This window comes from Cornus florida, unplaced genomic scaffold, assembly GCF_030987335.1.
Source record: "Cornus florida cultivar Cherokee Brave unplaced genomic scaffold, ASM3098733v1 CherokeeBrave_3.0.0_Hap2_Chr10, whole genome shotgun sequence".
Taxonomy (NCBI): domain Eukaryota; kingdom Viridiplantae; phylum Streptophyta; class Magnoliopsida; order Cornales; family Cornaceae; genus Cornus; species Cornus florida.
This window is the reverse complement of record NW_026775580.1, coordinates 63,946,394-63,967,948: the sequence shown is the minus strand read 5'-3', so window position 1 is coordinate 63,967,948 and position 21,555 is coordinate 63,946,394. Positions and strand designations below refer to the sequence as shown.

At 38.2% G+C, this 21,555-nt stretch overlaps 1 long non-coding RNA gene across 11 annotated transcripts; it reads right to left on the bottom strand.

Moving 5' to 3' along the window:
• Positions 1-20,488, bottom strand: LOC132278544 (uncharacterized). 11 transcript variants are annotated; one of them, XR_009471076.1, is made up of 7 exons: positions 20,223-20,488; positions 20,076-20,142; positions 19,636-19,707; positions 17,883-18,092; positions 2,500-2,638; positions 1,488-1,737; positions 1-495 (listed from the first exon to the last, which is right to left on the bottom strand). It is a non-coding gene; the product is annotated as an uncharacterized LOC132278544 (long non-coding RNA). The 11 variants fall into 11 exon arrangements; XR_009471075.1 differs by having other exon boundaries at positions 3-486; XR_009471081.1 differs by lacking the exon at positions 2,500-2,638 and having other exon boundaries at positions 2-486.
• Positions 20,489-21,555: the final 1,067 nt, after the last annotated feature.

Sequence of the window (21,555 nt, the reverse complement as noted above, 5' to 3'; positions counted from 1 at the left end):
TCTAAACTACTGCTCTATAAAACACGTAAAAACTAATTGTACTCGATATAAAACACCAGAATTCATGCAAAATTTATAAGTGATCATGCAACAGCAACAACCATATCAATCACAAAATCAGGACTGCTAAAACAAAAATAAACATGAAAAAAAAAAATATTATATAACATAATATTTCAGCAAAACAAAAAGTGCTGCAATTAATAGTGAAATTGTGCAAGTAATAGTGATGCAACCTCTCCTATTACCTTCCCTCGACAACAAAACCCCTAAATATCAGCAAAACAAAAAACTGCAAATGAGCCTACAAGAACATAACAGGAAAGGTCACTACAGTAGTGAAGATCTCAGAACTCGTCATAAACCACAAAAACCAGCAATGCCCAACGCCTAATATTCCAGAGCATGAAAACCTAATGGAATGAAATGCCAGGCGCTCCCCAGATTAAGATCTAACCACAAATTTAGCGCCTTCAATGCTTCATACTGGGGCACCTAACAGATTTTTAAGTATCAGCCAAGCCTATAATTTGCAAGAGGAATTAAAAAGAATTGACTAAATACAAAAATTAAAAAGAAATTATAAGTACAATTTCATTAAGAAATCACTCAGAGACCCAAAGAAAACAATGTATATTGAAACTTGAAAGTTTGATAGAAACGACTCCTACATCATAACTTAAAGACGTGCATTTCCCGTCATAACATAAAGCCATGTGCAAACAAGGTATTTCCCGTATTCACAATTTTTAAGCAATGCCATAAACATTTCAAGCACTAACTTACATTTCACAATTTCATTTTCTTTTTCCTTTTAAATTACCGAGAAGACGAAAGTTCCACGTCAGTCAACAACATTTTCACCATCCACCAACTTTGATTGTAACAAAAGGAAAAAGAATCATACTCGTAGATCAGACTTAATCTGAACCAGTAAGAAAAGCAGTAACAGGATGCAGATGTAATGCCTCAACACAAGGACTCCAAGATTTAGACTTTGCAACAAAATAGGTGAACCAAAAACCTTGACAAATACTATCATGTATCAATCATAAGAGTGAACAGGGAAATCAGCTCCAAAGCTATATAGCATTCACCCAGTTCTATGAACTCAGGGTAGGTGTGGATTATGCGTCTATGCATAGGATTTATCAAATCCTGAAATCGAAGGGCAGTTAATAACTTAATAATTACATTTTTTTAAATTTTTTATTTTATTTTATCACTTAAATGGTGTTTTTATACGAAAGAGTGTTCAATATGCGCACTTCAGTGATACTGAAGTAATAATATAACAAAAGAAACACAATATAAATTGTTTTATGAACAATTATATTTCGAAACAAAATTCCAGCATGATGTAACTAAAGAATACATCATAGCCGTATAATTCAACCTGCAAGAAATTCACATAAATTAACGGGGGATGTAGGGTGTAACTGCAAAAATACATTCTAAGAAAATGCAAACCAAAACTATAACTCAACCTTAGCATTTTGCAATTGGAAGGCAAAGAAAGAGAGCACATCTACTGGAGACAGCTGCAACACAGCTAGCATACCAACTACCAAGCATTACTCATCAACACCAAAAACAGTAGCATCAGATTCGATAGTTATCAGCAGGAAGTGCAGCAACAACCGATCTATAAAGATATCAGCTATCATTTTACAGCTACAGCCACGATATTTTTGCTTAAGATAATGAACTGGTATCAGCTTAAAGCCATGTTGGCAACTGCATGTACGAAACTGTTTCAGCACAACCTAAAAGCAAGGCAATAGATGACATAAAATCTAACTGAAAACTGTAATAAACAAGTGGCTGTGTATTCATCGCCACATCCAACCTCATTGTCACAATGTACAGCATAGCAGGTTTCATATTAGAATATGCATAGCTGAACATCTGGTCCTGCAGTTAACTGCATTAGCTACTGGTAAAGGCATGTGGTTTCAACCTATCTTTGAGATCATCAGAGCAACTAATATTCCTTTCTAGGCCCAAAATGGCAAAATCTAGAGTAAGCAACAATCAGGAAAGATGATCAAGTCCGAAATCATAATTCCAAATTGTCCTCAATATATCCGAGTATTCTATCCATTACCAATCATGATCGTCAGAGTCAATTTGTAGAGACACTGTACTTTGCAACCAGCAAGAAAAGGATATCAACCAACAGCAAAGTAAAAACAGCATCAACAGCTGCTACATCATCTCACCAGTCAGTCATAACCACTCTTCCCAGGCACAACTATAGAAGGCCAGTACATGGTCCATCATAAATTAAAATTTCAGATATCTAAACTAACAATAATCAACACCAAGTAATATTAATCAACATGCATGCCTCAAAACTAACTGTAGGGATGTATCAAGTAAAGCAACAATAAAATAACATCACAATGCGCACTTGTGCCACTGATAGTAAAGAGCGCAGAAACTACAGTCAAAATTAACAGCAGGGATGTATCAAGTACAGGAATAAAATATTATAACCTTAGAAATACGCCTAGAGCAATCAATTCTAGCATTCATCATACTGGCAAATCTGAAAGTATCCCCTACAGAAGGAATGCAGTAAAACATGATACATTTAGGTCAAAGGTCCATCACACGGTCTGGTGCTCCCTTACTCCTGTAATGAAATAAAAAATTAAAAATTAAAAAAAATTAAAAAAAAAAAAAAGATAAATACCAAAAATTAAAAGCAGTTTAGCTACAAACTTTTAACTAAAGTCAATACTGAGAAGTAGGTTCATGACTCACGATAGCATCAGAATTACGTGGAGATGGACTTCGAGAATCAGCAGGTCGACCACATGGTGATACACTTTTTAGAGTAGGTGAGCATTCTTTGTGATTGCGTCCCACAGGACTTCCATCCCTATAAAAAGGCATCCTGCGTGGAGATGGGCACCTCCGAGGACTGGTGGAGGAAAAGACCAATTTCTTTGTCTTGTTAGTAGCTTTCTATCTTCCTTGATGTTTACCTCGGGGCTAGCAATTGCTATGCCTGAGGTCTACTCGCTTCTCGACAAAGAGGATGCCCTTGAACAAGAGGAAATCAAGAAAACACCCGATATCCAATGTGGGTGATTTGGCCACCCGATATTTAATGTGGGTTGAGCCCTCTTTGAAAAGGGAATAGGAGAGTGGAGAGCCCTTCTTAGAAAGCAGATACTGAATAAGACAGGGATTCGCAAGCAACCTACAGAGCCCTAGGACTGGGGAATTACGGCAAGGCCAGAGAGGGCGAAAACAAAGGCACAATCAACAAGATTCAGCCCTTTTCCCATTTCTTGGCTTATGTATTGAAGCCAAGCCACTTCATCCCTCCACTTAAGAATAATAGGAAGTGGAACTGTTTCTGCCAATGCTAAAGAGAAAGGGCTGCGGGTACGTCTCCCTGGTGGCAAGAATCAATCACAATGCGAAAAAGAAAAAAGAAAAGAGTGTTTATAAAGTCATGGGAATGGGCAACATTGTCAAAAGAAAAGCTCCAACTTACGCAACTTTTACCAAGAAAATCAAACCTATTCTATCTATATCTATAGCAATTCTCGTGCCTTTGAAGGCCCTTTCCCTCATTGCACAGCCGTATGTGACCTTCGGCATCATCTTTTCAAGGCGAAGAGCTAAGAAGGCTACGAGCCCTGACCCCCTTACCTGGATCACTTGCCTGGATTGACTCAATTGCTTGACCTTTAAGATTCCTGATAGGTAGTGGTCAAACCTGGTGAACCGGGAACCCTTTCTCTGGCCAGTCATTCTCATGATTGTTTTCTATGGAAATTTTCGTTCGTTTTAAGCCACTTGAAAGACATCAATAGGTCAATTCCCTTGCGATCATCAAATCATCGTTTTTCCTCCATTGCAACCTGGTCATACAATCGATATCCAGCTTCTTCATTTTCTCTTTACTTGAATCAATATTTGGTTAAGCAACCATATCCTGTAATTTTTCCGATTTTAGCCATTTTCCATTTTCTGGAATTTTCTAATTTTTCGAAGGTCTTTTCGTCTTTTCTCGTTTTGAGTGCTGGACACCGTGTGGTGTGCCAGATGTGTCAGAGTGTTGTTTGGGACATTTCCTTGAGTTCAGGACCCTTGGAAATGTATTGATTGTCATTTCGGCATTTTTCTATTTTTCAGGCCGAAAGGTCCCAGATGGGACCCGCTACAGGGGTTGTTGTGCACGGGGGTTGTGTCATGGGTCCATTGCATTTCATGCATTATTTTATTGTGCACATTTATTTGACTAAATGTTTAATGTGTGGTGGTAAGTGATTGGTGTATATATATATATATATATTAAAGTTATTAAAGGGATATTTTGTAACCATGGGCCCCACAGGGGAATTAGTTATTGTAAATGGCCACGAGGCCATTATCAGACCTCATTCTCTCTCTCTGCTGCTGCGTTCTCTCTCTCCCTCTCTGCTGATTTTCTTTTTCTTTTTCTTTTCCAACTTCAAGCCAAGATATCTCTCTAGCCTTTAGGAATTTGATGTTGCCACTTGAGACAAAGTTGACGAGTGCGTCAAGGCCAACGTTTTGATCGGAGCAAAGTGTCATTTGGCCACTCCTTCGGATTTCGAATTTTTGGGTGATTTTGGGGCTTTTTCTTCTTTTTGAGGTAGGGGTGTTCTAATCTGCAATCTCTTTGATTTTTGTGATTCATCCCCCTATAATTTAAGTATGATTTGTTTAGTTGTGATTATTTCTTGAAAAATTGCCATGATGTTGTATATATGAATTTTATGTAACGACCCAAATCCTAATGGATCCGGATCATTAAACGGGTCCTTACCTGACCCAAAATCATCCGAGGGTAAAACGGTCTTTTCAAATTAAATTTAAATATCAAAGCCCGAAAAGGGCAAAATGGTAATTTACCACAATTCAATAAATTGAGACTCAAGGGTACAACGGTCATTAACTTGTATCACATAGTAAATAAAATAAGGTTCGGGCAATATAGTCCTTTCGGGGGTTAAAATATAATTATGGCATTTTATTGGGTCATAAAATAATTACGTGCAACTTCAAATGGATGCCAAAGTGTAATTTGAGAATTTAAAATAGTAATTACATACAAAAGACAGAATCGGTCGACGCATATACACTCTACGTTGACTGGTTTGGGCTATGAACAGGGGAAAACCCACAGCCAAGATACCGGTCGACGTATGGGAAGCCATACGTCGACTGGTTTGGGACATGATACCGGTCGACGTATGGGATGCCATACGTCAACTGGTTTGGAACGTGTACAAGATTACCACACTGAAAGATACCGGTCGACGTATGGGGAGCCATACGGCGACTGGTTTGGGTCATTTACGTTCAAAATGCTTACTGTCAGGATACCGGTCGACGTATAGGAAGCTACACGTCGACTGGTTTGGGTTATCCTCACCCACTGTCCAAACACTGTGCCACTACACTCACGTATATAAACTAAGATACATTTCAACATTTAATTGCAATAATAACCACCACGTTGATAACGTAATTTACAACACGTTATATGATATGCGGGAATTAACATGATACGAATTTAATTACATTACCCAAATGGCCATATACATGATAAATTCAAATGTTTTACATATTGCAAAAATAATACATTTTGTGTCATGCATTTTACAAGAATAGTTTAAGTCCCACAAAATACATTCAAAAATGCTTTCACATTCCCTTAGCCCTGTGGTGGATTATCATCCGCCAAATCCTTGCCGTGACCTGAAAAATATTAATTATGTGGAGTGAGCAAATTGCTCAGTAGGTGACACTTAAGACACGTCTCTTGTGTCCCCATGAATCCAACCAAAGAATAGGACAATAGGGATGGGGATCATACATTGTCGGAATAACACAACGTAACAACAAGTCTCATTATAAACAATAGAATGCTATGGGATGCAATGCATGCCGATGTCGCTCCCCATTTTCAAACCATCACTTCCAAACCGTTAATGTAACCCCCTTTGGTGACTCCGCAGCGCCGAGAGAAAGATTGGCTACTGTCCCTGACCTTTGGTGACTCCGCAGCGTCATTATGGGGCCCAGATAGCTCAACCACGCTAGGGCAATCTCCCTAGTTCCCTCTAGGTTACATTAACCTACCAGCCCGTTGGTGACTCCGCAGCGACCGGATTTTATCAAAACACTTTCATCAATACATTCTTTCCCAAAACTTCCCATTTTCATTTCAAAATCAATTCTTCGCATTTCATGCCCAATGTAAATGCATAGATGCATTTATGTCATGCCAATGTTCATCATCTCACAATTAGCTCAAATTTAATTAGCTAACACGATTCATAAGAACTTTTAAGGAAGCTACAACATGCTTTTACACAATAGAAACAGCATAATGGAATTATAAATTCAACACTTGGGCATGTCCTTCATACATCATTTATAGTATATGAGCAACACAATGAACACATAACTCAACATATAGCATGCTTCTATATACAATCAAGTTAACACATATTCATTCAAATTCACATATTCTCAATTAAGTAATGTTAAACTAAAATCAAAGCAATTAAGCATGCTAAGGCACAATTCAAGTAGATTAATTCACTAAAGCGCAAGAACTTCGTGGATTAAGAGCCCCTACCTCAAATTGACACAAAACCCTTGAAATGGGTCAAGGAATTCGAAAATCAAGGAGGGCACCAAATCTGAAATTGCTCGTATGAATGCGTAGAGCTCTTCGTGCTCTTCGTTTTGCCTCAAACAGCTCTCAATTTCTCCAAGTATTGAGTGAGTTATCTTGTTTCTAAGATTGGAAACCAAAATGAAAAAGAAAAACAAGGGGCAAGATGGAGAGAGAGAGACGCACGGGAAAGAGAGAAGTAAGAGACCAAAAATATGGTCTCTAACTCAAATTTGGGATGGTGGTGGGTCCCGCCACTATTTCTTTTCTTTTTCCATTTTCTTTTTGCTTCAATTTTACACCACATACACACACGAGTGCACCACATGCAAAAAACTACTCAATCCACATAATTTAAAATGTACACAATGCAAATGGACCTAACCACAATCCCGTACACATAACGTGAAAAGACGAAAATGCCCTTGCGGCAACAAAATTCCGGAAAAATTAAAATGGTGAAAATCGGAAACATCACAATCTACCCTCCTTAAAGAGATTTCGTCCTCGAAATCTACCCTCCTTAACGAGAAGGGGGCACAACAGTCGCACACTCTCCAAGAACACCTTACAAAACTCCGAGACTATAAATCCACCAACATTATTGCCTTTGACACTGGACGTCAACAGGCAATCACAATCTGTCGCTAGAAAACCCAATGATCACCACCCTATGAGGATACTCCTCACTCACAACGTTATACACAAAACCCGTTGAATTCTATACTCAACTTAAAACCTACACTGGTCCTCTCTATACGACTATACAAGGCTTAAAAGGAAAATGGTTACAAGACCCCTGAACACAACAACATCCTATCTCCACCGCCCCTTTATAGAACAAACCAGACCCCAACGAGGATCAGACTTAACCTTAGATCAACGCATCTCCGTCAAACCAATACTTGTCATCCAGCATACAGCTATACAACCACATGATCCTATAACGAACACCAATTGCACCAACCGACGATCATCATACTGATCAACCTCAAGATAACTAAATGATGAATCTCCCAACAACCATACAATCGTGAGTCACCAAAATAATAAAATGTACTACCCTGCATTCTGAACACAAATCCTCAAACCAAGATTCTCAAAAATCAATGATCGTACCACTAACCTGCTATCAAACACGCAATACCATTTAACACCTTTCGTCACTCAAGATAAATCATGTAAGTCCACATTATTACCATACTCTCACTATCACTAACAAGTCGGAGCAATCATTGACCCTTGACCCGACATCGTGCCAAAGAGGGATTGATTCAGGAGAAATGGTTGGCCAGGCCATCCTCATCCTCAATCCGATCTCGACACAGACGTCGTTCTTGTCCTCAGGTCTAAACCTCAAACACAACCTTCTACCGTCCGCAAAACAACCAGGAGATCTACTCTCTAATCAATCTATCACTCTACGTAACCTCGTCCGCCATACAGTCACATAACAGTTCTAAAATCCCAATCGCACTTTAATTACACAACCCTTAACAAGCCGGAAACAAAACGACACCAAACATCACAATCACCAACTAGTAGAAAAGATCCCAATCTCCTCGTAACATCCTTACCAGGTAAATGACTCCAAGTCACCATTCATTTTGATTCGTACCTCTTCAAAACGTTCAATACGATCATCTTATATTTGAAACCTCAAAATCAAGGTCAATCACTCCTACAGTTCTTCAACGAAATCCCACAATCACACTCTAGCTGCAAAGCATTCAAACAATACCAACATTTGTCCTCAAGACACTACGAGAATCAATCACTTCTAAAATCATCCAAATACATGAGTCATATCACCTAATTATCCTCAAACTGCAATTCACGACACATTCCCTAGCTATCACCGCTAGCACTAATCATTAGAAACATAACCCTTATTCGGCAACCCGTGCCACACACCCCACCAATCAAAACCATTCCCAAAACAAACACCACTAAAAACCAAAGACTGTACATTCCTCCGTGGAAGTAAGTCGATCCCCGTTCAATCAGAACCTCAATCGATGAACTCTAACGGCGCAATACCTACTTACAATCTGCCCACCTACAGACGCGCAAAAAAATTCCTAGGCAAAGACAAGACTCACAACAAACAACGTCCTTACCAGGACTGGAACAACAGAAAGGGTAACAAGCCTGGCTCTCAGAAGAGACTAACGACTCATGCCTGAGTGCACTTAGTGACTAGTCACACGTTATTCATCAATCGTCCAGCCATGGACACTCAATCTCACCTGAGACAAAAAGAACTTCGTACGCACAAGGAGAAGAACCAACTAGATACAAATACGAGACTACGACCGCAACTCTAGGCGACCTCGCCAAAAATGGACCGTCATACACAGTCAACATCAGAACCTTGCATAGCTACCCCGCAACACTTATGATAAGGATACCAACGCTCACGTCACAGAAACACAAGGAACAAGACTCGTCACATCAGTCACATCCACCCACGACTCGTCAAAGGAAAAAGTGCCTATCTGGCAACACCGCTCTCACCAGCTCAAGAGACTAAACTGCCCCCAATCACTTCAACTAACACACAACCCCATCGCCTATCTATCAACACACAATCCCATCTCACAATCCCTAATCCATCCTCGAATCATACCTAAAACCATCATGCTCATCCGCACTAAAGATCACACCACGACATCATAACACCTCCCCTATCACCCATCCCGACAACCGTTCAAACCTATTACCCCATCAGACCATCAAGTCACTATTAAAAGATTTTTTCCCAAACATCCTTAAGATAATATCTTTATAAACAAGGGACAAGCATAACGCTCACTGCTCCCCCCTAACAACCACTATTTACCACTGGCGAAGGACATCCACACGGCAATACCATGCCAACAAATCCACAAATAAAAATGAGCATCGAAATCCAAAATGCTTAACACCTAACTGTCTCCTTAAAACCATCAGTGATGCCATCAATCACTAGCTTAACTGACAACTTAATCCACCCTTTCTAAGGTGATCTATGTGCCTAAATGGGAAAACCTCATACTCCAGGTTCAACGTCATCACCTCCTTTCCTCACTATTTCTTAGAACACTTGACCCCAACAAAAGTCAAAAGGTCCACCAATTAAACCTACATGACCAATATCGTCATGATCATCCTTATCATCAGTCTATCTTTCCGAATCCTTAAACACTAAGCACTAATTCCTGACATGCCAGACACAATTAAAGTGCAATCAACTTACTGAGAGTCAATTACCGTTACAAGAAAAAGAATTAGACGTGGCACACTACAGAAACAATCCCAAAAAGGAAAACAAACACCACGCCAAACGGTCAACCTCACAAACGACACTCTAAGACAACTACAAGACAATAGTCGCTCATTGGTATCTAACTAGACACTCGGGTCATACCTACAACTGACCTTTCTGGCTAAACAACAGGGTACACAACTCCTATATCCCTAACACTATCATTTCCCAATCAATCGGTAAGGCTACCATCCAACACAATGGAATGTTCACATTGATTTCATCTGAGTTATGTGCCCGTAGCTCGCTCAGTGTGGTAGCCTTCTGGTGCCACCTGCACACTCTCACGCACACCCGCCCACAGGGCAACAAAACAAAACAAAGAAATCAAATAGAACAGACCACCAAGCCCAAGAGGTCACTCCTCATCCTGGCTCAACACAATCTGTGACCAACACTCTATGGTCACCAAACAACATCACACCGAACTTTTATCTTCCTCACTGGAAATCAAAATAAAAAGTGCAACCTACTTATCTTATCACCAACTCAAGGTCAACCACAATTCATACTCTAAAAACAACAACCTAAGATACAAACTCTTAACCCAAAAAAAAAAAAAAAAACAATTACCAGCCCTGCACAACCCGTACAACACTAGAACCACACAAGTCATACACTACATGCTACCTCACATCCTTTGACATCCAATCAACTTTGCGTAACGTGAAAAGATCCCACAATTCACACACCATACCCTACGAACCCCTCGTCCCAAGAGCCCACTTACTACACTAAGGAGACTCCCTCGGAAGACACCTAAGATCAAACTCTTCTACCGTTACTAGTCCCTAAGGAAAAGACTCCTAATGGAACAACGTGTTCAAATCTAACTAGGACTTAAAAGGTCGTACCATTCACATCACCCCTTGCTCACAATGCTGAAACTTTCCCTAGTCACAGGTGATAACTTACAGAACTAATACAACATAGAAGCACGCAAGCCAACCAATTACATACTGAAAACATAACACCTATTTCATCGATTAGTACTACACACATATAACGTATAAGTATGTGATCACATAAGCAAATTAACACGTAGGCAATTAAGCAGGTAAGCAAGTAAACAATTTAGCATGCTCCTTCAAATATCAAAACACATCATAATTAATCTCATACGCAATGCAAACAACTTCCCACGCCATCTTACATAGGCCTCTACCCGTCGTCCTAAGGTTTCGAACCATTGCTCTGATACCATTCTGTAACGACCCAAATCCTCATGGATCCAGATCATTAAACGGGTCCTTACCTGACCCAAAATCATCCGAGGGTAAAACGGTCATTTCACATTAAATTTAAATATCAAAGCCCGAAAAGGGCAAAATGGTAATTTACCACAATTCAATAAATTGAGACTCAAGGGTACAACAGTCATTAACTTGTATCACATAGTAAATAAAATAAGGTTCGGGCAATATAGTCCTTTCGGGGGTTAAAATATAATTATGGCATTTTATTGGGTCATAAAATAATTACGTGCAACTTCAAATGGATGCCAAAGTGTAATTTGAGAATTTAAAATAGCAATTACATACAAAAGACAAAACCGGTCGACGTACATACACTATACGTCGACTGGTTTGGGCTATGAACAGTGGAAAACCCACTGCCAAGAAGTATGGGAAGCCATACGTCGACTGGTTTGGGACATGAGTTTGGAACGTGTACAAGATTACTACACTGAAAGATACCGGTCGACGTATGGGGAGCCATTGACTGGTTTGGGTCATTCACATTCAAAATGCTTACTGTCAGGATACCGGTCGACGTATAGGAAGCTACACGTCGACTGGTTTGGGTTATCCTCACCCACTGTCCAAACACTGTGCCACTACACCCACGTACATAAACTAAGATACATTTCAACATTTAATTGCAATAATAACCACCACGTTGATAACGTAATTTACAACACGTTATATGATATGCGGGAATTAACATGATACGAATTTAATTACATTACCCAAATGGCCATATACATGATAAATTCAAATGTTTTACATATTGCAAAAATAATACATTTTGTGTCATGCACTTTACAAGAATAGTTTAAGTCCCACAAAATACATTCAAAAATGCTTTCACATTCCCTTAGCCATGTGGTGGATTATCATCCGCCAAATCCTTGCCGTGACCTGAAAAATATTAATTATGTGGAGTGAGCAAATTGCTCAGTAGGTGACACTTAAGACACGTCTCTTGTGTCCCCGTGAATCCAACCAAAGAATAGGACAATAGGGATGAGGATCATACATTGTCGGAATAACACAATGTAACAACAAGTCTCATTATAAACAATAGAATGCTATGGGATGCAATGCATGCCGATGTCGCTCCCCATTTTCAAACCATCACTTCCAAACCGTTAATGTAACCCCCTTTCGTGACTCTGCAGCGCCGAGAGAAAGATTGGCTACTGTCCCTGACCTTTGGTGACTCCGCAGCGTCATTATGGGGCCCAGATAGCTCAACCACGCTAGGGCAATCTCCCTAGTTCCCTCTAGGTTACATTAACCTACCAGCCCGTTGGTGACTCCGCAGCGACCGGATTTTATCAAAACACTTTCATCAATACATTCTTTCCCAAAACTTCCCATTTTCATTTCAAAATCAATTCTTCGCATTTCATGCCCAATGTAAATGCATAGATGCATTTATGTCATGCCAATGTTCATCATCTCACAATTAGCTCAAATTTAATTAGCTAACACGATTCATAAGAACTTTTAAGGAAGCTACAACATGCTTTTACACAATAGAAACAGCATAATGGAATTATAAATTCAACACTTAGGCATGTCCTTCATACATCATTTATAGTATATGAGCAACACAATGAACACATAACTCAACATATAGCATGCTTCTATATACAATCAAGTTAACACATATTCATTCAAATTCACATATTCTCAATTGAGTAATGTTAAACTAAAATCAAAGCAATTAAGCATGCTAAGGCACAATTCAAGTAGATTAATTCACTAAAGCGCAAGAACTTCGTGGATTAAGAGCCCCTACCTCAAATTGACACAAAACCCTTGAAATGGGTCAAGGAATTCGAAAATCAAGGAGGGCACCAAATCTGAAATTGCTCGTATGAATGCGTAGAGCTCTTCGTGCTCTTCGTTTTGCCTCAAACAGCTCTCAATTTCTCCAAGTATTGAGTGAGTTATCTTGTTTCTAAGATTGGAAACCAAAATGAAAAAGAAAAACAAGGAGCAAGATGGAGAGAGAGAGACGCACAGGAAAGAGAGAAGTAAGAGACCAAAAATATGGTCTCTAACTCAAATTTGGGATGGTGGTGGGTCCCGCCACTATTTCTTTTCTTTTTCCTTTTTCTTTTTGCTTCAATTTTACACCACATACACACACGAGTGCACCACATGCAAAAAACTACTCAATCCACATAATTTAAAATGTACACAATGCAAATGGACCTAACCACAATCCCGTACACATAACGTGAAAAGACGAAAATGCCCTTGCGGTGACAAAATTCCGGAAAAATTAAAATGGTGAAAATCGGAAACGTCACATTTTACCTCCATGTGAGTTTCGTGTTTAAGTGATATGTGTGCATATTAGTCGTTGACTTGATGTGAGAAGCATGCCTAAGTGATTGAGTTCTTGTTTTAAATACTTAGTTGCTGAAAATTCGTGAATAATAAGTATGCTATAAATTGTGAGAATTTTCCTTAATTGGTATGAAATATTGTTAAGGTTAAATTGTATGGGATTATAGCCATTTGAGAAGCATGAAGCATTCATGCATTTCATTGGGAAGGAAAAAGGGAAAAAGTGTTTTTAAAACAAATGAAATTGTTTTGGGAAAATGTTTTCGAAAAGAGTTTGCGAAAACCGGACGCCTCAGAGTCGCCTAGTGGTACGTGGTGTTAGTGTGGTCTAAAGGGGACTAGGGAAAGACCCTAGCGTGGTTGAGCTACCTAGGCCAGATACGACACCTTGGAGTTGCCTTGTGGTCGTGGATAGTTAGCCAATCTGTAACGACCCCAAAACTGAAACTATTTAAAAAAAAAAAAAGAATTTTGATATGACCTCCGCTAAAAGTAGTCCTACAACAACCTGTTCAAATGAAAAAAATGCAACAGCCTTTCAAGACCTATCCAACCTGCCCCAACACACAATACAAAATAAATATAATACATTTCCCAATACCACAACATCAACAACCTCCCCAAGTTAGCTCATCATCGTCATCCCATTCAACTTAAGCATTTACATAGTCTCAGTTTACAACAAAAATAATCAAGGATCTTAATTATGTTACAGGGCCATGATTTGCAAAAATAAATACTCTTTTACATAGTTTGAGACTATACCAAAAAAATAGGCTAAGATACAAAAGATAACAAAATACAACTCCTAATATTCTTCAAGCTTACGGGGGATTGTCATCCGTCACTTCTTTCCCGTTTCCTGAAAAAAAATGTTAAATAAAATGGGTGAGCAAAATTGCTCAGTAGGTAGTGCCTAAGACACACCTCTTGTGTCCCCGTGAATCCAAACAAGGAATAGGACAATAGGAATCGGGGTCATACTATGTCGGGAAAGTACAACGTTAAATCCAATCTCAGCATACACAATATGATGCTATGAAATGCAATGCATGCCGATGTTACTCCCCATTTTCAACATTCAAATCCGTCACGTTCAAACTGTTAATATAACCCACCTTTTGGTAACCCGCAGCGACACGAGAGAAGGATTGGCTAGTGTCCCTGACCCTTGGTACCCCCGCGGCGTCATTTTGGGCCCAGCTAGCTCAACCACGCTAGGGCAATCTCCCTAGTTCCATCTAGGCTATATTAACACACCGGCCCTTTGGTAACCCCGCGGCGACCGGGTTTTCTCAAAACCATTTTAATCAAAACTTCTTCCCAAAATTCCATTTTTTCATTTCAAATCACGTTAATCCCATTTCATGCCCAATGCTAGTGCATGGATGCATCATGCCATGTCCAAATTCATCATTCCATAACTGACTCAAACTTAATTAATATAGCATGATTCACAAGAATTTTCAAATAAAACTACAACATGCTTTCATACAATCGCATATAAAAATCAACATTTATGTATGCTTGTAACACAAATCAGCATATATATATATATGGAATTCATGAACTTCACGATAAACATGGAAAATCAACATTTAAGTATGCTTTTAACACAAATCAGCATATATATATATGGACTTCATGAACTATATACATTACAACACAAACATTCTAAGATAATTATCATCAATTAGACTAATTAACAAAAATTACATAAAATTAACTTACAAGGGAACAAGAAAATGTGGGTTAGAGACCCCCACCTCAATCTAAGCCAAAAACCCCAATTTCCACCTCAAACCCTCAAAATGGGTCTCAATTTTCGGACTCCCTAGAATGGCCAAAAGCTGAAATTGCTGGTATGGATTTGAAGACCTCGTTGTGGGCTTCAATTTGCCTCAAACGGCATCCAAAATTTCCAAGAGATGAGTAAAAAATCAAGGATTGAATTTGCAAAAGAAAAAAAAGAAAAGGAAAATACAGAGGCAGCGAGAGAGAGAGAAACAAACTGGCCTAGAGAGAGCTGAGTGAAAATAAAATGGGTTTGTAATGACCCTTATATCACAGGTGGGTCCCACAGTGGAAAAGTAATGTTTAATAATTATACATATATATATATATATGTATATATATATATATATATATATGTTGATAAACATTACACAATCTTCCTCTCGTAATGCCTTGGAGTCGCCTTGGGTCGGATTGCACTAACGGTTTGGAAAGGTGAAACGGTATTGTTTCGAAAATGGGGAGCGACATTGCAATGCATGGCATTTCATTAACATATATTGCACACTTGTTAGTTGGATGACTTGTACAAGTGTTTTGTTGATGTTATTATTTACTTGCTTCCCGAGGCATGATCCCGTTCACTTGTATTTTATTCCTTATGTGGGATCACGGGGTCGTAAGAGGTGTGTCTTAGACACTTCTTACTGAGCGGTTGGCTCACCCCATTACTTTAATATTTTCAGGACACGGGAAAGATGTGGCGGACGACGATCCACCACAAGTTTAGACGGGATTGGAGATCTTTGTAAATATAATCTTGACTATTTTGTAAAACTTTAGTATAATTTGTATAATGTTGTAAATGGACTTTTGATTTTAGTTGTATTTCATGGACTGTAACTTGATGTAATTAAAGTGCATTCCTTGTAAAGGATTATGGGACTAGGTAGTGGACTGGTATTTCCATGTTTTTAATGAATTGGAGGAACGGGACTTTATATATATGTGTGTGTGTGTGTGTGTGTGTGTGTGTTGTTGATTTTAGGAATGTTGTATATTTTTTTGCATTGTGCGTTAGGACAGGATAGATTAGTTTTAAGGCCAAGTGAGGCCATTACATTTTATATGTATTTCAGCAGGTCGTAGTAAGACTTTTTCTGCAGAAGTCATGCTGAATTTTTTTATTTATTTATTTATTTTTGGTACCGTCGACCGGTATCTTTTTGGGTCGTTACAAATCCGACTTCATTAATTGAGCATAGGCCTCGAGGTTTCACTGTTAGAAGCCAACTCCAAAAGTGAGAAAGCCAACCCTAGTTCCATTCCTTTACTTATTCAGGCAACTTCAGACCCGAAATTGAACAAAGCCTGAACATTTCTTGACTTATGAAGCCAAAGCCTCCCGTACCTAACCTTTCTTTCCATAGCTTGCACCATAGACGGCTAGTTTAAGTGGAAGAATGGAAAGCGCAATTAAGGCACAAGCACAAGCGTATCAATAAGAAAGGAAAGTGCCTCTTTCTATTGACGCAGTAATTCTCTTCTTGAACTTGATGAAGACAGCTCTCGATTCTTTCTTGCCTTCTACTCTCTATTTGACTTCAACTTCAGCCTTAAGAGTTGTTGGGTGGACTCCCTTATCAAGAAGGGCAGTTTGATTTGTTTAAGATATTGACCTCCCCCAAGTAGCTGCTTCAAGCTGCCCTTGAAACACCTCTCTTGTCATGTGGTCTTTGATGAGACTCTATTTCCGTTCAACACCTCAATGTCCTTCACTTCACTAGGAAGCTTTAACCTTCCTCTTCCTCACCCCTATACAGCTATGTATTCTTCGTCCTTTCAGTCCTCCTGTCAGCGCTCTTTCTCTGATTCATCCTGTTCTATTCTTTCCGCTTGCTTTTCTTTCATTTCGTTGCCCATGTTATTGACTTTTAATGCCCTTGTTAGGTTCTCGGCCAGAGGCACTATGCCTGTTTGCCCAACCTTTAGCACTTCTTCTAACTGCTTCAGTTTCTTCAGTTGAGGTCTCAAAGAGCGTGATGCTGACCCTTTTTTATGTACATCAGTACGGATAGAAGGCTTTCCAAGAGAGACTAAGCCCAACTGGAACAACAACTGAATCTCCTCTTCGGAGTGGAAGCTAACCTTCTGTTTCCTACTGTTCCCCGGCCACCCTTGTCTATTGGTTGTGTGCCTTCATCACATCCGTGTCATGTAGGTATTCATCCTTGGTAAAGGTCAGAGGCAAACGAGAAGGAAAACATTGGACTAGGGGTTCTAAAGCTCGGGCAAATAGGCAAAGAAGGATGAGGTGACAGTTCAGAGCTTCCGTTAGGCGTCAGCTAACTCTCTTTGAGTACAGCATTGCTAAGCTTCTTTAATATAAGCTTTCAATTGCTCAATCTTCCTATTTCGTTTTAAGGTATGAGGAATAGCCTAAAGAAAGGAGGGAGCCTTGTATCTTCTCTACGCCGGGCAGGGGAGGCACTACAACATATGTACATATGGGAATTTGATAACAGAATATAAAGGAACACAGTTCAACGCAGAAAATATTTGGAGAGAAAGAAAGACAAAATACCTTCCATAAGGCCAACTCTGGCTACGTCTCTCATCTCATCATATCTGCCTCTCCCACGGTTTTTGTGATAAAACAGGGCTTCCACTACGGCTCCTGCTATGATAACGATAATCTCTTTCCTTTCCCCTGTGCCTTTCACAGTCATTTCTATCCCTACTTCTGCTACAACTTCTCCTCTTATAATCCCTGTCCCTTAATTCACCCCTAGACCTGAAATTATATTCAAAGCAAAAGGCAACAAATATATATAACAACATAAAATAAAAAAGTGAACTCCTGAATCATTTATTGAAAATTGTTTAGAGTTAATAATAAATCAACATCTTAAAAAACCCAAAGTATATAAGATTTGAAAAATGTAACGGAAAAAAAAAAATCTAGTTTACTACCAAACCTGTAGACCATTTTCAGTTAATAATAAAACAAGAAAGTATTCCAAAAATATGTTAATTTTCTACGACAAAACAAAAACAAAACAGAATCCAGATGGTTTCTTTATAATTGACAAATTAAAAGACGCCTGACATGCCTATACATTTTCTACCCTGATAGAAAATCAAAAATTAAATAAATAAGCACACCACATAAGTGTCATGTGGCTAAAGGGCACAGTTTTCCAGATATTACATTTCAGTTTTTTTTCGAAAATTATCTTACATTTCTGTTGCATATTGAAAACTACAATTCCAAACTTTCTAAAATGATTTTAAAGTTCTTCTGATTTTGATAAACATATTTTTCAAAAAAAAGGATTTTCATAAAACCCCCATTAACCTCGATTGACTAGTCGATTGATTGACATTTTTGCTGAAATTTGTTTAGAACTCCAGAATGCCTCCATAAATCGAGGCTATGGCACTGAGTGTTGATCAAAAAGCTCAATTGATTGACCCGTATAGACACACTTTCATGGAAACACTCTTAAATCAGAATCCTAAAAGGATTTTAGTTACAATAATACTTGGGTCTCCAATATTGGCTATCAATATGGGGTTATAATCAGTTAGGTATTTTCTTATGGGAGTTTTCACCTCTGTACATATTGTGAAAGAATTCATATTTTTAGAGAGAGAGCGTTGAACATCAATCTAGGGTTCTTGATACATTACCATACTATATGTAGGAGAATCAAAACAAGGAGCATAATTGAAATAATTCATTAGAGCATCAATCAATTAGTTCACAAAGAACAAGTTGATCAAACATCTCTTGTCATGGAGATTAGAAGTCCATGGGGTAGCAGATTGTGTGAGGAACGAGCATGTCAATTGATCAGCGGTTCGAAGATCAGGGGGGATCTTGTGTAAGTAAGTCTAAGAGGGGAGAGACTGGGTGATTCTAAGGTTAAAGTCTAGTAACTTAATCTGTAACCTCTTTTTCATATAGTGAATTTTGAAATTCCTGGACTAGTTTTGCATTTTTTTTATTTTTTTATTTAGGGTTTTCTACAAAAAAGAAAAATTAAGCCTCTGCTTTATTTTATTTATTGCTTTATATGTTTGTAAGATTGCAATTGAGCCACATAATCAATTAATTAACAGAAATTTAAACAAGGATCGACAATAATTCAAAAAAGTTAGTTAGTCACAAATTAAAAATCTATAAGACTTATTCACTCTCTCTGGGTCTAACTGGACATGTGAACTGAACTTATCAGAGCCTCAGGTGACGGTCTTCTATATAAATCTAGCAACTAGTATTAGAGCATATTGATTATAAACTTAACCAGAAGTTACTCTTGGAAGAATTTCACCTCGGCCAGGGACTACGCCTTCTTGATCTGCCTTGTGACCTTGATACTGGTTCGAGTACCCTCCCTTTGTGACTGTAAATCAAAACCAAGTAACTTGATCAAACATCTCCAACTCAGAGTAGATAACCAGCTAAATCTTATAATCAAAAAGAGATATACTTCTCAAAATCTATGTAATGGAAATACCGCTTAGGAACATAAAAGAGCAGAGTTATTAGAGGTGGAAGAATTCAGGAAATGTAGCAAACTTTTCAGAGTAGAAATGTTTATAAAAACACCCAAATCAAGGCATATAGTAGTTCAACTGTCACACTGATAACAAAGTTACACTGTTGAACACACATTTTTGCATAAAACTCAGACCCATGGAGTTGAAGATAAGAAAAGGGGATACATTACATACAGAAATTAAGTAGAAATTAAGCACAAAAGAGACTCACATTCGATCAACATTCGGTCCGTCCTGGGCAAATTGAACTATTATCTCTCTGCCATCAACAATTCGCCCTAAAATAACAACCCAAATAGTTCTGATTACACACCAAAAAATGAGTAGGGGGACATAACACAAGAAGTTCAGAACTTACACCATCGAGCTTCTCAACAGCCCTAGCGAATCACCAGAACTAGAATCATCATTCACAACCCATCAGACCAAATAATGAACCCTATACATACAACTGATATTGCATACATATACATATACATATATGTGTATGAAGCTCAAATCCAAAGCAGATTGGGACAGAAATTCTCATGTTTCCATTCCCTTACGTGGACATTGATCGTTTTCTAGATCTGGTTCAAAGATGGGTAACCTCTTCAATGGCCAACAATGGCAAACAAACTTTTGCATTGCTAATTAAACAAATAAATAAATAAAAATTAAACACCTACGTTTTATAAAGTGCATGTAAATTTATGTAATTTGAAATTTTGTACCATTAGTAAATTATTCATTTTGACCAAATTTTTATATAAAACCTCAAAATACACTTAAGAACATTTTTAGTATTTAAATCTTCAATTCTATATAAAAATCTTAAAATTTTCAAATTTTGTTAAGAACCCCAAAACCTCAAAATTTATATAAAAATTCCAAAAAAAAAAAAAAAAGGTTATAAAAATCCCAAATTTTTATAATTAATATTTTTTTTATTATTTTATTTTAAGAGCATTTTAAATATTTCACTCTTCAAATAGAAGAATTGTTGCACACTTTCTCACACCAAAGAGTGTTTTTTTTTTCTTTTTTTTTTTTTTTTCTCTGCACATTTTTTTTAATAATTATTTTTTAAATTATTATTTGTTATTATTCCATCGTCATTATATTTCTATGTTTTCATTTATTATCTTGCAGTACTATTAGCTTTAAAAAGTATGTAATTTGTCCTCTTTAATACGACGTCCCCTTCCCTTAAAACGAATTCCAATCATTCATTTTGCTTATGGATAGCTGTAACGTGTAGGCGTTCGCCCATTTATCCAAAAGTTTAACTTGTTAGATAGTACTGCATACCAACCCATTTATACACAATCACTCTCCTATCTGGATCCAATATGGGACAAATATCCCCTTGTAACATTCTTCTCCACCTGAACTCGCAACGCTCTCGTTGCGGTCGGACCACCCTGCCTACCCGAGGTGACTCACCCGGGCGCCTTATGGGCCAGACGCTTGGCATAGCACCAAATTAAGGATTGAGTCTAGTTCTGGTACCAACTGTAACGGGTGGGTACTTGTCCATTTACCCAAAAGTTTAAGTTGTTGGGTAGTCTTGCATACTCACCCATCTATATCTGATGTGGGACAAATACACCCTTGTAACTAGATGTGTTCAAATAATCCGTCAATCAGCTAAATCGAACCAATCTGATTCGATTTGTATGGTTCGGTTTGGTTTTCTAGTGTCGTGGCTC